The 20,698-nt window shown below is 46.3% G+C and overlaps 1 protein-coding gene across 1 annotated transcript in view; it reads right to left on the reverse strand.

Annotated features, from left to right (window-relative positions):
• LOC144169166 (uncharacterized) overlaps positions 1-20,698 on the reverse strand; it is a 577,944-nt gene that overhangs the window by 494,241 nt on the left and 63,005 nt on the right. The window lies entirely within an intron of this gene.

The following is a 20,698-nucleotide window of genomic DNA, read 5'->3' on the forward strand; positions in this document are numbered from 1 at the left end:
CTGTTTCAATAGTAATAACCGTTCGAACTCGTGAACCGCTGGCGCTTGTCATACATCTCCCCGTTGTTTAGCGCAAAGAAAATTGCAGGTACATTTGAGGCAAACAATACGTAAATAACTGCCAGCGCCCGCATTCATTTAGTTACGAACGAAGTTTGGGTTGGTTTTTACAATAGCGAGCAAAAAAAGAAATTGGTGGCTCAACCCCGGCCAGTGCGGCAGGAAAAGCAAGCGCAAAAAGAACAGAAACTCCGCTGGCACAATTTTAGGAAGCGGGCGCGCGAGCACTGCGAGGGCGGGAAATTCGAAATACGTAGGTTGGTAGCAGTGAGCGGATAACGGCGCCCCAGTCCATTATGGCGAATCGCTTCTCTGCACTTACGGCAGCTTTCACATTCAGTGTAGCGGCTTTAATTTTTTTCCGAAAAAAGAAACAATAGTCCCTTACCAACGAGGAGTTATTGGAAACAGCTGTACAATGTAAATAGGTTGTCATAATCATGATTATAGCAGCAACAAGGGCAAAAACAAAATACATTAACACACCTGCATGTATGAAGAATGCGTTTTGTGAGCACGCTGTATCTTGCCGGCGCCGCTGATGCCAAGTGATCGGTGGTCCGTCATTACGTGGATTTTACAGTCAAACCCGTTTATAGCGAACTGTAATATGCACCGCGATTAGTTCGATATATCGAATAGTTCGATATAGCCGAACCCGCCTATAACGAGCCTATTGTTACCAGTTCGCAATCCGCAAGAGCCCGCCCCAACAACTCCGCCTTCCGCGTATGCAGAAACGAACACAGTACAGTAGCCATTACCATACCAAAATAATCCATTTATTGCAGGTAATAAAGCTATTTTCCGCCTTAACTGCCCACGTTGCAAAAAAAAAGCGGTAATTTTTGTTTTCACTTTCGTTTTGGCGGCTTCAACTAGCATAGCATTCTCTACACGAGACATTGTTTGCACCAGTTCGAGTCCGCGTCTTCAAAAATCTGAGAAGCATTGGCGGAGCACATCGACTGCCGAAAGCGCTTCATATAAGCATCGGCCGGATTTCACTCGCGACATCATCGGGAACGTTGGCGAGCTCTTCCAACAGTTCACCGATGCTGCTGTCTTGGTCCGGACTCGATGACTGGGCGGGTTCCGTCACGAGTCCCGTGCGTCGGAAACAGTTACGGAAAGTATTGGGCGTCCCATCGCTCCGTGCGAGGCGGAATGTCTCAGTCGCGGCCAATCCACATCTCAATCGCCTCTCCGAGACCATGCATTTCGCCGGCCGTTCTAGGCGCCCAGAGTTCGATATACCGGCTGTGAACTTCGTGAAAAGGACTATGTTTCCCATGTATTTCCGTAACTGAAATATTTTTGTTCGATATGTAGCATAATTCGCTGTATCCGGGTTCGTTATAGCCGGGTTTGACTGTATATCCGCAGCATCCGATGAGGGTCCAATGGCAGTGCAGGGCTCACGTTACGTCACACTGTCGCCGTGATCTTTTTCAGAAGACCGCCTGTTGCATCTACGAGTGCCGCGGTGATGAACTGCACAGACTGCAGACGATCAGTACGACGAAAGCACGCGGCGCGCAGGTGGGACCTGCATGTACGAAGAATGCGTTTTGCGAGCGCGCTGTATATTGCCGCCACCGCTGCTGCCAATTTGGTTTTTCCCATAGCACTTTACGAGATTGTTTAATCACTTCGCCATCATATGTATCGTCGCGTCTGGATCACACGCGCAAATTTGTCGTCATTATTTGTACTACGAAGACTTTTATTTAAATTCCTTCGTCCCGCCTGCCTCCATTGAATAGAAGCACGTTTCACGAGGAATTGCTGCAATTACGATGTCAATTTGTTTCGCTCAGCATTGTGTAGTGTTACTTGAATAAGTCTTGTGTTGTGCACACACAATTCCTTACCTATGATATGTATTTAAACTAGTGTATTGCTCCCGAAATGTATATGTGTACAATTTTTTATGCCTGTGGAACTGAGTTCAGTATTTTTTTCTGCATTGCTCGAGCCAGCTTGGTAATTTTTGTGACATAGCTGCCTATTTTCATGCTTTTTTTACGTTAAACCCACTATCATGAGGAGACCAATAAATATATAAATAAAAAATAAAAACATAAGTAAATAAAAACAAAAACTAAGTAAATAAATAAATAAATAAAAAATAAACTACGGCATTCTGTGTTTTTGCTTTAGCATTGCCGATTCCACATCTTCATAGAAGCGTTCAACTAGCTGGTAGTCGTGGCTGGATGTAGGCGCGCAGGTACCACCCTGAGTTTGTACATCTTATTAAGCCTAATTACAAGAATGGCTACCATTTCGTTAACGCTGTAGTATTCGTCTATGTGTCCTGGTATACTTTTATTCACTAGAGATCCCACTGCCAGTTCTCTTCTGTCCACTAGACCACGGTAACATAGGACGTTTCCATTTTTCAGCACCGTGAAGGCTTCACCTGTCCTTCTGACCTCACTAAGCCCTATTACGTTCAATTTAATGCCCTCTAGTTCCTCGAACAACTCCTCTAGACTCGCTTCGCTGCATAAAGTTCTCGTGTGAAAAGTTGCCATGTTCAGATTCCAATGGTGGCCTGTCCGGCTCCAGGGATTCTAGCCCCATCTGCTGCGTCAGAGGTCTCAGCGCCGCCGTGGTCAGTTGCTTCACAGCAACCGGAGACTGAGGGTCGTGGGTTAATTGGCGTATTGATGGGAGGTTGTGGCCATTACTACACCTGGATGGCCAATCCTACTCTTTCGAGGGAGTGCTTTATTGGCAATGGTCACCGGGATCAGGCGGCAACCCAAGCCAAATAATTTATAGTGCTGCTTAAATAATGAAGAAAGCTCGACCTAACATGTAAGACTTGAAGGTAGCGAAGCTGTTCACAGCCTTCACGACTATCACGACTTTTGAAGCCGCTTTGCTTCTTCTTCGCTGGCGCAACGGCCTTTACTCCATCATAGTTGCTACAGGTGTGAGGTTCTTTACTTTTTTTGGAAGTGATAATTATTGAAAATCAGCTCGAAGGGGCGTTCGCTATGACGAGTGTTTCTCGTTCCCAACAAGTGTTTGCAAGATTACGGTGAACGATGGATTTGTTTTTTTTGCCAATCTTGGCCAATCTCACTAAGTGGGTACCCACGGCATGACAAATGTGCGCTGGCGAAGCTGGGCGGTTGCCGCGAGGTACGTAATTATGGCCGCTCGACATTTCCCTGGTTTCTTTAACTGTCGGGTGGTGTCTTAAATCTTGCCAATGTCCCTAAGTGGGTATTCCTGGCTTGACAAACGTGCGCTGGGAACGCTGTGCGGTCGCCTGGAGTCAGGTACGCACGAGCGCTCGGCATTTTGTTTGTCTTTTTAACTGCCGGGTGCACGTCGTGAGGCACGGTTTCACGTGAAAGCTCACTCGTGCTCGGAATTTTCTTGCTATTTTTACTTCGAACAAAACTTGTAAACGCTTTATTGAGAGCGGTAATGCACGTCTCTACATCGCCACTTGGTCGAAAAACGTGTAGTGAAGACTGGGTTTTGAGGAAATCTCAGTTCTTCTTCATCATCATCAGCCTGTCACTACGCCCACTGCAGGACAAAGGCCTCTTCCATAGATATACATGTATCCCGGTGGCGCGTTTCCAAACACTTCGCTGCTCAGAGCACCCACGTGACATGTGTGATGTCACGGCGCGCAATATTTTTTGGAGCGCCTGATAGAACGAAACCTCCGTTGGGGCTCGGTAGCCTTGATGTAAAGTACTGAGTACTGTCGTTGACAGGTCTATCACGTACTTTGTCTTCCACGGCAATTTTTTTTCGTAATTTTTTTTTCGAAGCTAAAATGTACGCGTTGTTTTGTTAATAATTGTAATTTGGTATGCTTTAGATTGCTTTAGGCTTCGGGCGGAGCCCATGACCACATTGAATTACCCTTATTCATCGCGCGAACAGGCATGTCACGTGGGTGCTCTGTGCAGCGAAGCGTTTGGAAATAGGCATCACGGTGCTGTGTAGCTTGCGACCAATTTATCCCTGCAAACTTCTTTATCTCGCCTGCCCACCTAACGTTCTGCTGCCCCCTGCCACGCTTGCCTTCTCCAGGGATGCACTTTGTTTCCCGTTACCCGAAATTCCCACGGGATAAAAAAAAAATTGGCATGTTGATAGAATTGCTTGGGGTGCGGCCTGATCCCGGCGGCCACTGCCGGCAACGCTCCATCAGAGAGCAGAATTGGCCGTTCTGGTGTTGTAATGGCCACGACCTCCCATGTCTAAACCATTTACATCTCGGCCCTCAGTTAGCTAACGCTGGACAATTTCTTTTAACATTCTTTGGATCTAAAAACAATTATCTGCACTGTAGTAATACATACGCAGTTTAAAAACACACTTGTAACGTTAAACTCACTGCTTTGGATGAGCGGTTAAGGCTCTGGGTTTTTCTCCTGCAATCGTACGGTTCGTATACCAGATACTTTTCTGTTTTCCAGTAAAAGCATAGAGCAAAAACACTCCTGGGTACAGAATTTACGTAAGAATCTGAAGTATCAGGTTGGAGAAATATTTCAAACTTGTCAAAGTCGCTCTATAAAATCTCAGTTTAGAGGTTCATGTCACTCAGAGGGTGCCGTTTCTGTGGCTTGTACATGCGGCGTTTACATCTACAAAACATTGTCTCTAAAAAATTGGCTCCAATTAAAGCTGTGAAGGTGGCAGGAAAGCAAAGCTTTAAACGACAGCCACAACAACTTCCCATGCGAGGTCAATTGAATTCACACGCTTGGTTCTACAAAGAGTGAAACCAGAGAGTCTGCCAGCCGTTACCTGAAATTCGCGGTGGCGGCATCCCGAACGCAGGAGCGTCGGCTACGGCCGGGCTATTGCGGCGGACGACGCCGCCGCTGTAGCCCGGCCGTAAGTCGGAAGTGAGAGAAAACGTAGAGCAACGTCTTTCGAAAGGTGAGACAGCGGAACCTAGGCCTGCAGATGTGCTAGCTTGGGGCTACACCACCGGGCGACAAAAGCGCAGACACATAAACAATTCGTCGTGGTAATTCCCATTTATACCAATTTAAACTAGTTTATTTAGTAAGTTTGATAATTGTAACAAATCTGAGGGAACTTTTATAATCGCTGTTGATCAGAACTAGTTGCTCCTTTCGCCTTTTGTAGCACATGTTAAAATACAACCGAATTGGTGCTCACCAATTTAGAAAACGGAGTACCATTCGAGGCAAGCAGTGCGCAAAAGGTAGCGTTTCTCTAGCGGCCAAATGTCTGTATGTGGTTTGTACATTTTGTTTTCCCGCCCTGCAAAACAATCTTTAACGTATCTTTCCAGTACAGCCACTTAAGTCCGTCGGGTCCGGGTTACCCAAGAGGTGCTGTCGAACAAGTGAATCAAGGCATGCGAAGGAAGCGCGCAATGGACGTGAATCACGCCAGAACAGGCCAACAACCGTCACTAAAGCAGACGACAAGGCCGTCACTCCAACGCACCCGCCCATGCGAGCAGGCAGCTGCGCGCGGTGAACGCTGGGTAATAGCACTCAATTGCCGCGCTGTCTACACTGTGCTCCGGGAGTGAAAACGCCCTCACCATTCCTGTCCGCGTTCGGAGGTTCTTCTCCCGCACGCCACGAAGGCATCGTTCGCTAGTAGAGGTAGAAAGTTTGCTTTAAAACAGAAGGTAAATTAGCCACTCCACACAAATTTAAATGTAAAGCTATATTTATTTATGTCACTACTTCCTCTGCTCTATAAATACACACAGAAAAAGTGGTGAAGCAAAAAAGCTGTAGTACATAGCTTGACAAGGCTGCAGACCCCTTTCTAATCAACAGCAGTGTCGTGAGAACGCAAACACAGTTATGACAAAGAGAACCACAAAAATAAAAAAACAAAGACCTTTCAGTAGTACCTTTCTTTGCATCACACGTAATTCCCGTTATCTTCAACGGCTACACAAAACTAAGGAAACAAGACAGCGAAAAAACAGGAAAAAGGCTAACCACACATTTTGCTACACGTGGCACGTAGTTGATGCTTCGAACGTGCGTACACATCAAAATCAGCACAATCAAACGCATTTAAATGAGAAGCCAGAATATTAAGTAACCACTCTTTCCAGTATTCAAAAGGGCCTTAGTGACCACCCAAGGTTCTCTATTCCTTAAAGGGTAGGTTTTTCTTGCCAAAACTGAGCCAAAGTACGCATATGTTTTATATTAGCGTTTCACCCATAAAATGGGCCTGAAGGTAGAATGCAAGTTTTGGTTCATTTGAATGCCTCGTTAGAATAAAACTGACATTTTACACAAACGTTACTCACATGAGGTACGTCCGCTGGGAACACGAAAATAGTTATGCGACCCACTAGCTTATTTTAGCACTAGAACTCGACGTATCATTGGCAGCTGTGCGATTGGCTCAGACCGCCAAAAACAAGCAAACAAAAGTTAGGTCAGGCTTATATGCTTGCACAATGACCAATTACCTCGGAATAAACACAACGGTTTCCAGGATACAGGGAAGCAGCACAGGGACGGCTAACTTCTGTCGTAACCATCGTTACCTAACTAACAGGCTCCTTACGGTCGTACTGTTACTATACTAGTAAGCCTTTTAAAGGCTCACTAAATCAGAAAAATCAAGGAATATTTGCCTGTAGGTTTACCTAGCATTAAGAATCAAAACTAACCAATGAATACATCTAAGCAGTTTATTTACAGTACTTTTTGGCTACCGTAACATTTTAGACGTTAAGAACGAATCATTACACAATTATGGATACTGTTCAAGCAGTTTAGAAAAATTATGTTTGCTCTTTGTGTGCAGGTTTAGTCAAGCACGTAGGTCAATACGTGGTAAATCTGAAACGAACTGCGCAAGTTCCAGGGTGGCAATTTTCTGCGGGATGTAACGGATACAGTTTCGGGCCGTTTTAAAGTGTTTTTTTTTTTTACATTTTTATGATGTACGTGCTTTGTTGAATAGCATGCTATTTAGCGGGGTGTCGAACCGGAACCGGAGCCGGACCGAAAATCGGAACCGAACCCGCTTTTGGCCAGGAACCGGAACCGTGCCGAACCCATATTTTTTCCGCCATTTTTGAACTGAACCCGAGCCGGAACGAACAAAAAAAAAACCGTTCTTAACCGTTTCCGGGGCTTCAAAACTGTAAGTTCAAGTTTTTTATTATGGTGCTCTGCCTTCGTCTGAGTATATTTTTACCATTCGCCCGACAGCGCTACGAAATATTATGTATAGTCTGTAGTCCCACAACCCATCAGTTTATCGTCCTATTATAACCCTCAATTTAGTGCAAAGTTGTCCGTATATGCTATCAGTTTGCGTTCGACACTCCCCATTTCCCCCAATTTTCTTTTCCATTTAGAATAAGGTAAGTTTGAATGCATATTCGGAGGCAACATATCACTGCTTTTTCTTCGTTCCTTTGTGCATGGTGTTTAATATTGTGTACAGTTTTCAATGTGTTGTTATACTGAATGCATCCCTGCCCCCTTGGGAAGGCACTTTGGGAAATTATCAACAATAAATCCATGTCTTCCACTCATTGTAGTTTGAATAGGAAGTTATGTACTAAAATCGGTCAGACACAAATACACGCAGTCCTTTACGTCACCGGCCCTTCTTCTTGCACAGTGACACCGTGTCGCTTATTTACTGCTCTTAGAGAGACTAAGAACGAAACAAAACATTGGGGCTTTCTCAGGTCCACGTCTAAAGTACATGTAGCAGCATTTCTTGTGACAGCAACGGCAAAATTGAGGGGCGCATGGAATAGAGTCGATTAATGCGTATTAGCGTTAGACTAGGGTGGATCAGTGAGATGAGTAGGCTAACGTGAATTAGCGGGATGGAGTTATTATTTGTATTAAAGTACTTAACGGGCCGGTTATATTTTGCAATCCTCGATATTTTTGGAGTCCTTGCGATTTGAAAATTTCGCGGCGTTCTCCCCCTCTAACAATCAGGAAATGTAGTTGTGCACGAAATACGCGAAAAAGTTTTTGTATGTGACGATCACCTGAATGTTATAAAATGTCTTTATTTGCACACGTATTGTGCTGCTATGCTGTTTCTAGCGTAACATTCACATGTCGTATTGAAATTTATGAAGGCTTATATTTATATTTGTTGTACCCTCAGGGTAAAAATACATTGTAGAGAGGAGGGGAAATCAAAATCAAGAAAGAAACTATACAAGCACAAGAGTCCATCGAAGAAAACAGGGAACAACATCAAGTTCGTAGTCGCTAACTTCACTAGGTCACAACTCAGTGCGCGGCTAACACGTAAACTAAAATTGCATTGGCCGACAAATACAATCCGCTATACTTCACATACCAACACAAACACTTTCCAAGTAACCAGAAAACAACTTTGTTGCTAGCCTCTAAAGCGGCAGAGTATAAAAAATTAAAAAGGAATAAAAAGGTACAGAGACGAAAAAGAGGCCTCTATTTCGACAGCGCATGAGGCCACAAAAACAACAAGCGCTACAGAGAACAATGTATTGCGTTATGATGTAGACTAGGCAAAAAAATCATTTTGGCAATTTCAATTTACAGATAATTTTAAACAGAGCACACGGCAGTTTATACAAACAAACAAAACAGGAGCACGAAAGGTCATTTAAATCGTATTGCTTTTTTTTTATATGGGTACACAGTATATACAGGAGGAGGTCCCATGGTTATAAAAACCGCAAGCGGGACCTCCTATACAAATTAACAAAATGACTATAAAATTACAATTACAACACTAGTAAACATAATAGAAAAGACTACTGAACAAATATTCAAAAAATCAGCTTTGACACGCGGAATTTCCGTACGTCGTACACAACACTGCAAGAGTAGCATAGAGGAAACAGTGGAGAAAAATTAACCCAAAGTATGACACTGCGATGTGAGTAGATTATTCAATGCGTGTTTAAAGAGAGTTGGGTTCACTATACCTGTTATTCAATGGGTAACGCGATTACAATCATTGCACGTTGAGGGCAAAAATGAGGTTCAATGTTTGACGGTGTTTGAATGGGGAACACAAACTATCTCGGGATGGTTTTTGTTGGGTGAGATGTAAGATCGATGCCTTATCCAGATAGCGCGCATATGAGGATTATGGAGACGTGCATTTATCGTTCGGGTGGCTAGTGTGGGAAGGCCCAAGTTAGACTTCCTCTGCGTTACAATGGAAGTGGGATGATAGTTATCCAGAACTGAAGCGAGATGCACGGTTAAGTACTCGCTCAAGTATGTATGTAAACCTGGAGAAATCAGGGTCCCACACTGAAGCCTGAAATTTAATTTGAGGGCGGTTGTATCTCGTTTACAAGATGTTTTACAGCTGTACAATCAAGCAACAATTTCTGCGGAGGTACCTTAGCGTCTGGTTAGCTTTGGCTGTGAAATTTTCGATATGAATATTAAAGGAAAGCTTGTTACGGATGTAAACACCAAGGGAACCATAAGATGTTGCCTAATGCATATTTTAGATTCATCCAACGGTTTTCACAACAAATATAAGACTTCGGTGCGTGTGTGCGTGCGTGTGTGTGCGTGTGTGTGTGCGTTTGTGTGTTGTGTGTGTGCGTGCGTGCGTGCGTGTGTGTGTGTGTGCGTGTGTGTGTGTGTGCGTGTGTGTGTGTGTGTGTGCGTGTGTGCGTGTGTGCGTGTGTGTGTGTGTGCGTGCGTGCGTGTGTGTGTGTGTGTGTGTGTGTGTGTGTGTGTGTGTGTGTGTGTGTGTGTGTGTGTGTGTGTGTGTGTGTGTGTGTGTGTGTGTGTGTGTGTGTAAAGCAATGAACTCGTTTGATGCGAAGGACATCCAATACCATTTTCAGCATCTTGTCATTGTTATACAGATCTGCCACCTTGGAGCACCAGCCACCACTACAGCTTCCTGTGACTTCACTAAGCTATCTTTCCTAAAGCCCAATCGCTGCAACCTGTCGCTGAAATGACATCACCAAGTTACTGTCGCCGGTGTTTCCCTGTAGTCAGTTATTCATTATATCCGTTCCTTCCTTCTAACTGATATGTTTGCACATAAAAAGTGGGCAGAATGAAATCGCTCTAAACACCCCTTGCCGCGCTTGACATTGGCGTCTGAAGCCAACGCCTGAGAATATTCGACTTCGAGTACGGCTAAAGATCTGGCGTTCAAAACAAATCAGGCCAAGGTGAAATTTGACTGCAGTTGGCCTTTAATTAGGTGAATCAATCTTGGAGGTAGTAGATCTTTATTCTAGCGGGCAAACTCAGAGTTGTTCATTTCCCTCCCGTAGATGCCCATGTGTTGACAACAGACGGTAATTCTATAATAAAAATCATGCTCCCCTCGGTCTAACGACTATGATGGTTGAACGCGGAGCTTCCTCATGGCAAACTCTTTGGGTGGTCAATCGAACACTGCGCGTATGTGCTGCTCTGGAGGTGCGCACCTCTTTTCGAGAGTACCCGGAGCAGCTCTCGGGTGTGCAGTCCGCAGGCGGAACGTTTGGGTTTCGGGTGTACGGCGCCAATCGGTACCTCCTACTTGGCATTCGCATTCACCGTGTCTAAATGGAGCAATCGAATAGACCAGGGCTTTTAAGAGCGAGGTACCCACGTTGGATACCGGCGACGGGAAGCATTTTAAGTGCAGAACAATTTATGGGCTCGCCTTATCGTCTTAGCTCGCTAACGGTCGATGCGACTGCCGGAATCAGGCGGCGCAGCAAGATGACGGACCCAAACTGAGCCGTCTGTACCAGGGTCTGGGAGTCACGCTGATGCTTCGAAAACCTCGCGGTGGAAATAGTTATAACCGTTCAAACTTCGTGAACCGCTAGCTCTGGTCATACATCTCCCCGTTACTTAGACACAAAGAAAACTGAAGGTACATTTCAGGGAAAATCGGTGTATATAACCGGCAGCCCCCACGTTCATTTAGTTCGGAACGCTCGTTGGGTTGGTTTTTACGATAGTAAGCGAAAAAAGCGGCCCCACAAGAACAAAATGGCGAGTTCGAAATGACGCAGAAAGGCTCCAGCCGCCCCCCAAAAAATGGCGCGTTCTAAATGCCGCAGAAAGGCTCCAGCCGCGCAAGGAAAAAATTATTCGTTTGAAATCACACAAAACAGCCCCAGGATACGAAATTGAAGCGAGCGCAAAAAGAACAGAACTGGCGCTGTCGCAGTTTCACGCAGGGGGTGCCCGAGCACTGCGATGGCGGGAAATTTCAACTGCAGCACTGAGCAGGTAACGGCGCTGCAGCCCATTATGGCTAATCACTGCTATGCACTTCCGACAGCTTTCCCACAGAGTGGAACGGCTTAAATTTTTTTCTTTCATTTCACCCACGCCGATTCATTGTCATCATCAAAGAAAGTTGGCCTTCTTGCAGGGCCTATTGGCGCATAACGGCATCAGTGAGGACACCAAAGCTTCACTTTATTGCAAGCTCGCTGTGACGTACTTAAACATGAAATATACATGAAACTGGCATAATATTTCAGTCGTCTTGGCGGCTGTTCGTCATATAATTGTCCTGGGATAATTTGGATAACAAGAGTTGCAACCAACGACGTTATTGCGAATTACTGAGCACAAATGTTGTCTTTAATCGATATCGGTACTGTTTAGAAGTTGTACAGTTTCAGTTATCCCCAGTACCCTGTTGTGCGGCGTTCAAGATTTTATGACTATTATGATTGCGTTGCTGCAGCTAATATTTCTTCTATTATTTGTTTTGCATTCAATTCTACTTGCGTAGATTTGTTGGCATCTGGCGTGGAAGTACTTGAGTCATCAAGTGCGTACTCGTTGAGATCGTTGGGTGAAGCTTTCCAGAAAAAAATTCCGCTTAGTCTCGTTCTGAGAGAAATTATTTTTCATCCTGGTGTCACTTGTATTCATTCATACTGTTAATAAGTACGCCAGGACGTAAGACCTTGTTGAAGATACATTTTTCGCGTGTGGATAACGTTTTAGTTGCACCGGTAACGCTGCTGTTGCTCGTCAAGGGAGAGGTGAATTTTATATTTTGATTAGCAGCTTTGACGCATTTATGTATGTATGTATGTATGTATGTATGTATGTATGTATGTATGTATGTATGTATGTATGTATGTATGTATGTATGTATGTATGTATGTATGTATGTATGTATGTATGTATGTATGTATGTATGCATGTATGTATGTACGTACGTACGTATGCATGTATGTATGTATGTATGTATGTATGTATGTATGTATGTATGTATGTATGCATGTATGTATGTACGTACGTACGTATGCATGTATGTATGTATGTATATAAAAGTACATGTATGTATGTACAGTAGTCAAAGATTGAAACGCGACATTGCGAGCGCGTGGCTGTCGGCACATTCAGCGCCGCCGTGGACGCCCGTGGAAGCGAGGTGCTGCATTGTGGTATACCGCGAGGGTGACAGCGGTTTGACCGTATGCTTACTGCTTCCGGTTGCCAATGAGCAGGACTGTGGTTCCCCGGAGCGACAGCGGGGCGCTGTAAGCCTGGAGCGCTTAAGCGCGTTTGTGCGGCGACTGTAGTCAAACGGCGGTGCGCGCAGCCAGTTTCCCGACATCATCTGCTAGCGCGCTCTTGTTACGCGTTCCCGTCCGATGCGGCACAGATAATGTACATGTAAGGCGCGGGCACGCTCATCTGAATAACACGAACTTCTGCACGAAGGAACAGCGAACTTCATTCCAGGATAATGTAAATTACAAACAAAAAAAGAAGGACGCATTTGCAGGCACGTTCGCGTGTAGTGCGGGCATTAGTGCTTCGCCATGACGGCAGCCATTCTGCGTGGCACACTGTCGTACAGGCTGGTGGTAAAGGTAGAGCAAGCTGCCAGGCTCTGCCATTCCGCGTGCACTGGGGCCCACAGGTCATCCGTGGAACACCGTTGCGGTGGATGGCGAGAAACGGCTTTCTTTATTTCCGCCCTGATTTTTTCAATAATGTTCATGCCCACATTTTCGGGTGGCCAGTCAAACACCATCACACACCTCTCCTCCAGGAGGTTGGTGACGCCTGCAGCAGTGTGGATGGGGCTGCGGTCATGTTGGTTAAAAAGCCTGTCGCGAAACGGACCGTCCAGCCCGTACGGCAACAAGACAGTGTCTAGCAGGTCTTCATAAGTAGTAGTGTTGAACCGACCGTTCAGGAGTACGAGTGGACTCAAGCCATCTTTGAAGATGGCCCCCCACACGCTCAGTCCACACCCGACGCTGCTGGAAACACGCTGCATATTGGAGGCGTCGAACATGGTAGAGGCACAGTAGAAGACAATATATTTTAGATTACAGCGGTCCGTAAAGGCATTATATTACCGCGATAATGGTTGGCTGCGCGTCTGCGTGTTGCCCAGGGGTAGGGAGCGTCGTTTCATTAATTTATGCAAACTGCGTGCATGAGGCACTGTTTACAAAATCTTCAAAGGGTGGCCGATTGGCCGAGTGTACATAATCCTTATCAGACTCCGCCCCAAATTGCGGAACAGTGCAAACCGTTCCAAAAGATGCAGCTGCCGCCAAGTGTGAGAGGCAGTCAGGGACCCTTTAACCCGCGGTCTACTATTAAAGGCGAAGCTGACGCGTCTCGATTTTTTTTTCGCTCAATCGCAGTTGCACTAATGTCAAGACATCGACAAACGGCGCTGGCGCAGATCGATATCACCGTAGCGAATCACAGTTACGCTGACTGAACGCAGTTAAAAACAAACAATTTTCCTAATGAAAAGGAAGAACCATGCAGCGCATTCGGTTGCCCGTCTATCATATACAACGTGAATATGCAGAAACCGAAAAGTGGACGACCTACATTGTTTTCTCCGTCCTCCAGACGCGCTGCTGTTAGTCGAATCGCGTTGTGAACGTCGACTCGTCCGTAAAAATGACGCTGCGCCCCTCTTCCGCCGTCCAAGTCTGATGCTCACGTGCGAACATCAGTGTTCTGCTTCAGTTTTTGGCAGAAACCAACAGCTCCTGCGCCACCACACGGCATCGAAGGCCCGTAGAGTGCAGACGCTCACGTATCACTTGCGTGCAGACCGCGAGCCTAAGGTCATTGCGGATTACTTTTGCAGTCAGCTCCGGGTCCTGTCTTGCGCCGCAACGATGGGCTCGTCATCGGAGTCTTTTGTCAGTCTCGGTCGATGACCTCGGGGCAGGTTCGCTAAGTGACCTTCCGTTTTGTTCGGCCGCACATTCCTGTTTATTGAAGAGCGGGCGTGCCCAGTCGCATCGGAAATGTCCAGCTGCCGCAAACCTGCTTCAGATAAAGTCACTATCTGCAAGCGTTCCGCCATTCTAGGCCCCGGCATTTATGGTTGTGAATGATTGGCGGCGTGGCGTGCTGTTCACGTTATATAGCTCATAGAGTTTCATATTATTATACACTGTAGTGAAATCTGTAGCTGCAGTCGCGGGCCGCCTTGGGCTGCACTATTGCCGCTAGCGACGTTCCGCGCCTAGTTGGCTTAGCTAGCAATATGGCTTCTTTTTTGTCTCGAACCCAAAATAAACAAAAAAGGGTAATATTTCTTTCTTGTCCCTCGTTCCTGAAGCTTCTACATAATCACCTACAAATTAATCTTTTTGGAGGTCCACATTTATAGTAACAAAACAAATTTGATGAACTTTCTGCAGTACTATTGTTGCTTTCTTGCACCCAGAACCAAGTTTTCAGCCTGTTCATGAGCCATGCCAAGGGCACGTGGAACGTGCCTGTCCGGTACATGACGAAACGCTCGCCGAAGCACGGCTTCTCTAGACAGTGGCGACAGATTTCTCTCTAGTGTATATTAAGATAAAACTCTATGATAAAGCTGCCTCGATCAGGTGACCAACTACACGGCTTGTAGTTGGTCGCTGAACCAGTAAAGTACCGATACAGAAGACACTGACACCAAAAATTGAGATAAAGACGAGCACTCAGCGGCGAAAGACAAGGGACGGTCAACGATAGACAAGCGTTGCTAGTCACCTGAGCATTTGCACACCCACTTTACTGGCCACTTCATCAGGGAATTTCACCCGAATCGAGGTAGCTATATAACGTGAACACCATGCCACGCCGCCAATCATTCACAACCAAAAATGTCGGGGATTAGCATGGCGGAACGCTTGCAGCTAGTGACTTTGTCTGAAGCACGTTTGTGGGAGCAAGACATTGCCGACGCGATTGGGCACGCCCGCTCTTCAATAAACAGGATTGTGCGGGCGTAAAAAACGGAAGGTCACTTAGCGAACCTCCCCCGAGTTCATCGACCGAGAGTGATAAACGACTCCGACGACGAGCGCATCGTTGGAGCGCAAGGCAGGACCCGAAGCTGACTGCAAAAGCAATCCGCAATGACCTAAGGCTCGCGGCCAGCACGCCAGTGATACGTGAGCGTCTGCACTCTCTCGGCCTTCGAAGCCGTGTGGCGGCGCAGAAGCCGTTGTTTTCTGCCAAAAATAAGGCAGAAGGGTGATATTCGCACGTGAGCATCAGATTTGGAGGGCGGAAGAGTGGCGCAGCGTAATATTTACGGACGAGTCGACGTTCACAACGCAATACGACTAACAGCAGCGCGTCTGGAGCACCTAGCACACTAGGTAGGTGTTCCACTTTTCGGTTTCTGCATATTCACTTTGTATATGATAGACGGGCAACCGAATGCCCTGCAGAGTTCTTCCGTTGCATGAGGAAAATTGTTTGTAACTGCGTTCAGTCAGCGTAACCGCGATTCACTACAGAGATGTCGAGCTGCGCCAGTGCCGCTTGTCGTTGTATTGACATTAGTGCAACTGCGATTGAGCGGAAAAAATAAAAAATCTAGACGCGCCAGCATCGCCTTTATTAGTACACCGCGAGTTAAAGGGTCCCTGACTGCCTCTCACACTTTGCGGCAGCTGCAACATTTGCAACGGTTTGTACTGTTTCGCCATTTGTGGCGGGGTCTGATAAGGATCATGCACACATGGCCAACCTGCCACCCTTTGAAGCTTTTTGTGAGCAGCGCCTCATGCACGCAGTTTCCATGAATTAAATAACCGGCACTCCTTACCCCCTGGGCAACACGCAGGCGCGCAGCCAACCTTTATCGCGGTAATGTAATGCCTTCACCGGTCGCTGTAATCTAAAATTATATTGTCTTCTGGTCTGCCTGCTTTACCAGGTTCGACGGCTCCAATATCCAGCGTGTTGCCAGCAGTGGCCGGTGTTGAGTGAGCGTGGGGGGGCCGTCTCAAAGACGCCTAGGTTACACTCATACGCCTGGAATCCCGGTTCAACGCTACCACTTAGAAAGACCTTAGACACCGTCATGTTGCCGTACGCGTGAACGGTTCGTTTCGCGAGGGCTTTTTTTACCAACAGGACCGCAGCCCCAACCACACTGCTGCATGCGTCACTAACCTCCTGGAGGAGAGGTGTGTGATGGTGTTTGACTGGCCGCCGCAAAACGAGGACATGAACATTATTGAAAACATCTGGGCGGAAATAAAGAAAGCCTTTTGTCGCCGTCCCCCGCAACGGTGTTCCGCGGACGACCTGTGGGCGGCGGTGCACTCGGAATGGCAGAGGCTGGCGGCTTGCTCTATATTCACCACCAGCCTGTACGACAGTCTGCCACGCAGAATGGCTTCCGTCGTGGTCGCGAGAGGAAAGACGACGAAATAGTAATGCCGCGCACTACACGCGAACGTGCCTGCAAATGCGCCCTTCCTTATTTTAGTTTACATCATCCTGGAATAAAGTTTGCTGTTCCTTGGTGCAGGCGATCGTGTTATTCACATAAGCGTGACCATGCCTTACATGCACATTATCTGTGCCGCATCGGAAAGGCACGCGTAACAAGAGCACGCGAGCAGACGATATCACGAAAGTGGATGCGCGCACCGCCAGGCGACTACCGTCGGCGCACAAAGACGCTCCAGGCTTACAGCGCCCCGCTGTCGCTACGGGGAACAACAGTCCCTCTCATTTGCAACCGGAAGCAGTAAGCCTACGGTCAAACCGCTCTCACCTTCGCGGTATACCACAATGAAACACCTCGCTTCCTTTCCTTTCCTTTCAATTGTATTTTCCTTTCAATTGTTTCCTTTCAACGATTTTCCTTTCAATTGTATTTTTTTTTTGTCCGGACTCTGTTAGCAGCAATCTCTTGTTTTTCTTGTCCTTTTTTTTCATTTTTTTAACGCTTCATGTTTGTCTTCTTCCTACTGTAACCCTGATGTCTGATATGCACCACTCATCAACGTAGTCACCCCCCATCTGGTGTAGCAAGCCTTGTCCCTAGCAGGGCTGACCTCACCAGTTCACATTAAAGAGCATTCTCTCTCTCTCTCTCGCTTCCACGGGCGTCGACGAGCAGCGTCGCATGTGCCGGCGGCCACGAGCTCGCAATGTCGCGTTTCACTCCGTGAGCACTGTACATCCATAAATATGTGCATACATACATACATACATACATACATACATACATACATACATACATACATACATACATACATACATACATACATAAAAGCTTAGGATCCGAACCCAACCGATCCGATCCCACCCGGCCTATTTTTTCTCCACTTTCTTTTGGTCTTTCAAAATTCTTGATCTGTTTTAGTAATCTACCGCATTCCCCCTTTGCTTTCCGAGGCATTCTTGACCGCCAACCCTCATTTCTCGCTTAATACAACGGGCCCCTCATTTCCCATTCTGATTTGCTACACACATACATACATACATACATACATACATACATACATACATACATACATACATACATACATACATACATACATACATACATACATACATACATACATACATACATACATACATACATACATACATACATACATACATACATACATACATACATACATACATACATACATACAGAAACAATAAAACTGCCAGCCAAATCATGCTAGCAGAAAGCGGCTAAAATTGTTTGAGATTCGTTAGAGTGTGTAGCAGACAGCCACACTTGAGGTTAAGGCTGAGTCCTCCACACTTCAAAGATCAATCCCATGGAATCGGAAAAATATTCCTTAGAACGCTTGGCATCAATGTCCTGATGGTTTATAGCCATACTTGACTTCCAAATGCAGTGCAGGGCCACCACTATGACAATATAATATGGCACCCCGTCATCGCTCTCGAATAGTATGAACCGGGTGCCGTATACATCCAGTAGCAAATCTCGTTTCAAGGTTCGATGAAGCAGGACCCAGAAAAACCCCGTCCCAACACTCTAGGAACACGTGTTCAACAGTCTGGTTTTTTTACAGGGGTAGCAGTCACCACCCCATGGGAGGTACAGACCATTCTTTTTTTTGCCACGTTTTCACAAATAGGACGCCCGCGTGAAGTTTGAAGAAATGACTTCGCCCCTGGCGGTATCGTCATTCGTTTACTCTTTTCAGAACATTTGAAAGATTTTTTTACACACTCGGCAATAAGCCGACGCTGCCAGGAATAGAAATGTGAACTATATAGTGTATAGCCAGTTTATCTTTTAATTTAGGTTTAGTAGTTCAAGCAGCTTAGATGACTTTTTTGTATAGCGCTCGTGCAGTAAGCGTCCCCCAAATTCTCAGATTATCTTATGTCTAGCGACTTCATTCCTTAGATGCAAAAGTGTTCGCAGATGTACGGTTGTGCTGCTGACCACTGTGCTAGTTCACCCAGCGCAAAAAAGTGCTTCCCGTATCCTGGTTTGGCACTGTACGATAAAAGGTGGGGTTGATTTCAAATCCCTAGTACCCATATTACCTTTGCTGACTCTTCTCCCGGCTTCAATTGTTCTTAGATTTTTCTACTAGCGTAGCAGTCAGCGAAGCGTCGCATGTGCGCTTGTGTGGAGCGACTTCGACGTAGACCTAGATGCAGTCTACGAACTAACAAAATAAAGGCACATTGGTCCTGGAACAAACGCTCGCTGGCTTAGTTTAACTGAGCGAAGAATTGCGACGGCCCGCCTGCCGCCAGCGGACTAAACCCTAAGCCCACTGATTCTGTCGGAGGGTCGGCGAGCCGTGCTATAGCGCAGTCATGCCCAACCATCTCGTCTGGACGTCATACGAAACATCTAGAAAATCGACAAGGACGATGCAAAGAGGAGAGAAGCATTTTCGAATTGATTTTTCTACTAAATAAGGTCACGTAAAAGAAGCGAGAGCGGTTAAAACATGGTCTGAAGTTACAGAGTACAATTTGCGCTAGTAACTCCGCAATGTTTACAAATCACTGCGGTGTCCCTTTAAGGGATTGATAGAAGTCTACAAAGCGCGGTCCTTTTGGGACGTCTGTTATTGGACGAGAGATCGCACTCACGGAGCGAAAAGATGAGCTTGCTATGTAGATATAACATGGGATATGAACCGAAGTTTTGAATCCTAGAAAACATCCAACACGACTGTGGAGCTACGCTACTTATACTCTAACAGTCGAAGTTGGTGGGAATATAATAAAGGCAAATTCTTTTGAGTTTATGTAATAGAATAGGTAATTAGTCTTTCACAAGAGCGAGGTTGCGCGCGCGTCGATCTAATGCTGGGCGCAATCTGCATGTGAAACCACTGCACGATCAACTTACGTGTCATCTGCAAACTGCCAGAGATCAATGTTTTATTATTAACAGTACATCACTGACAAATACGTTCAACAGTATAGGGCCCAAAATGGAGCCTCGGGAACACCGAACGGTACAGCGTCGCTGCGAGACATGTCGTCAGCGTGCTCAAAAACGTCTGTTTTAGTTGTAAAATAGGTAGCCAACCAGTTACAAAAAGCACAAGAGAGACCATGTCCAGACATCTTGCGAAGGAGCAGGTCACGATTTACGCGGTCTAGCTGAGTCGAACCAGTCGGCTGGGGCTAGTGCTGGTCGGGAGACCCAGAGATAGATATATTTTTCCGAGGGCTAGTGCTGGTCGGGAGACCCAGAGATAGATATATTTTTCCGATTGCGGATAGGATAAGAAGGGCGAAGCTTCCACACCAAGGTACGCGTGAGGACGACATACGGTTCTTGATAACAAATTCGGGGGATGATAAGAGCCTCGCGAGGTTGAAGACTGTACCGGTCTTTGAGTTCCGTGGGGTGTGTATTGACACGGCGGACTATGTTACAGATGGGTTCGGAGTAATGAGGAGTGCTCTGGTTCTCCCGCCCGTGAACATAACTTCGGGCGGCTTTCATAGATTTTACCGACTTCAAAGCGTGCCTCAATCCGCTTACGCAGACTCACAGCTCGAGCATCAGAGGTACTCGTGGAAGTGAAACATAAGCGAGTCGCGACCTTCCGAGGTCACCATCATTAGTTTTCGCTAGCGCGTTAAAAGTTTAAATTATTTCGTGCACCGCAGCAATCTGCACACTTCGCCAATATGCTCCTTCTGCAACGAACCATAAACCACATATTTTTTCTCCCTCCTGCAAACGCTTCTCCTCCATAGGTCGGAGGTAGTTATAAGGGACATGCAATCATATAAACCTCCCTCTCTCTGCTCCAGTAATTCCATCGTTCGGGGTAAAGGTGCTGCCTTCCTACGCGGATCTTTGCCGCTGGTACGCACATTCATCCTGCAATCAGGCGTTTCCTGTGCTAGTTACAATGTGGCACTGCAGAGTTCCCCTGTTG

This window comes from Haemaphysalis longicornis, unplaced genomic scaffold (genome assembly GCF_048455015.1).
Source record: "Haemaphysalis longicornis isolate Haplotype H1 unplaced genomic scaffold, Haemaphysalis longicornis Haplotype H1 scaffold_2, whole genome shotgun sequence".
Taxonomy (NCBI): domain Eukaryota; kingdom Metazoa; phylum Arthropoda; class Arachnida; order Ixodida; family Ixodidae; genus Haemaphysalis; species Haemaphysalis longicornis.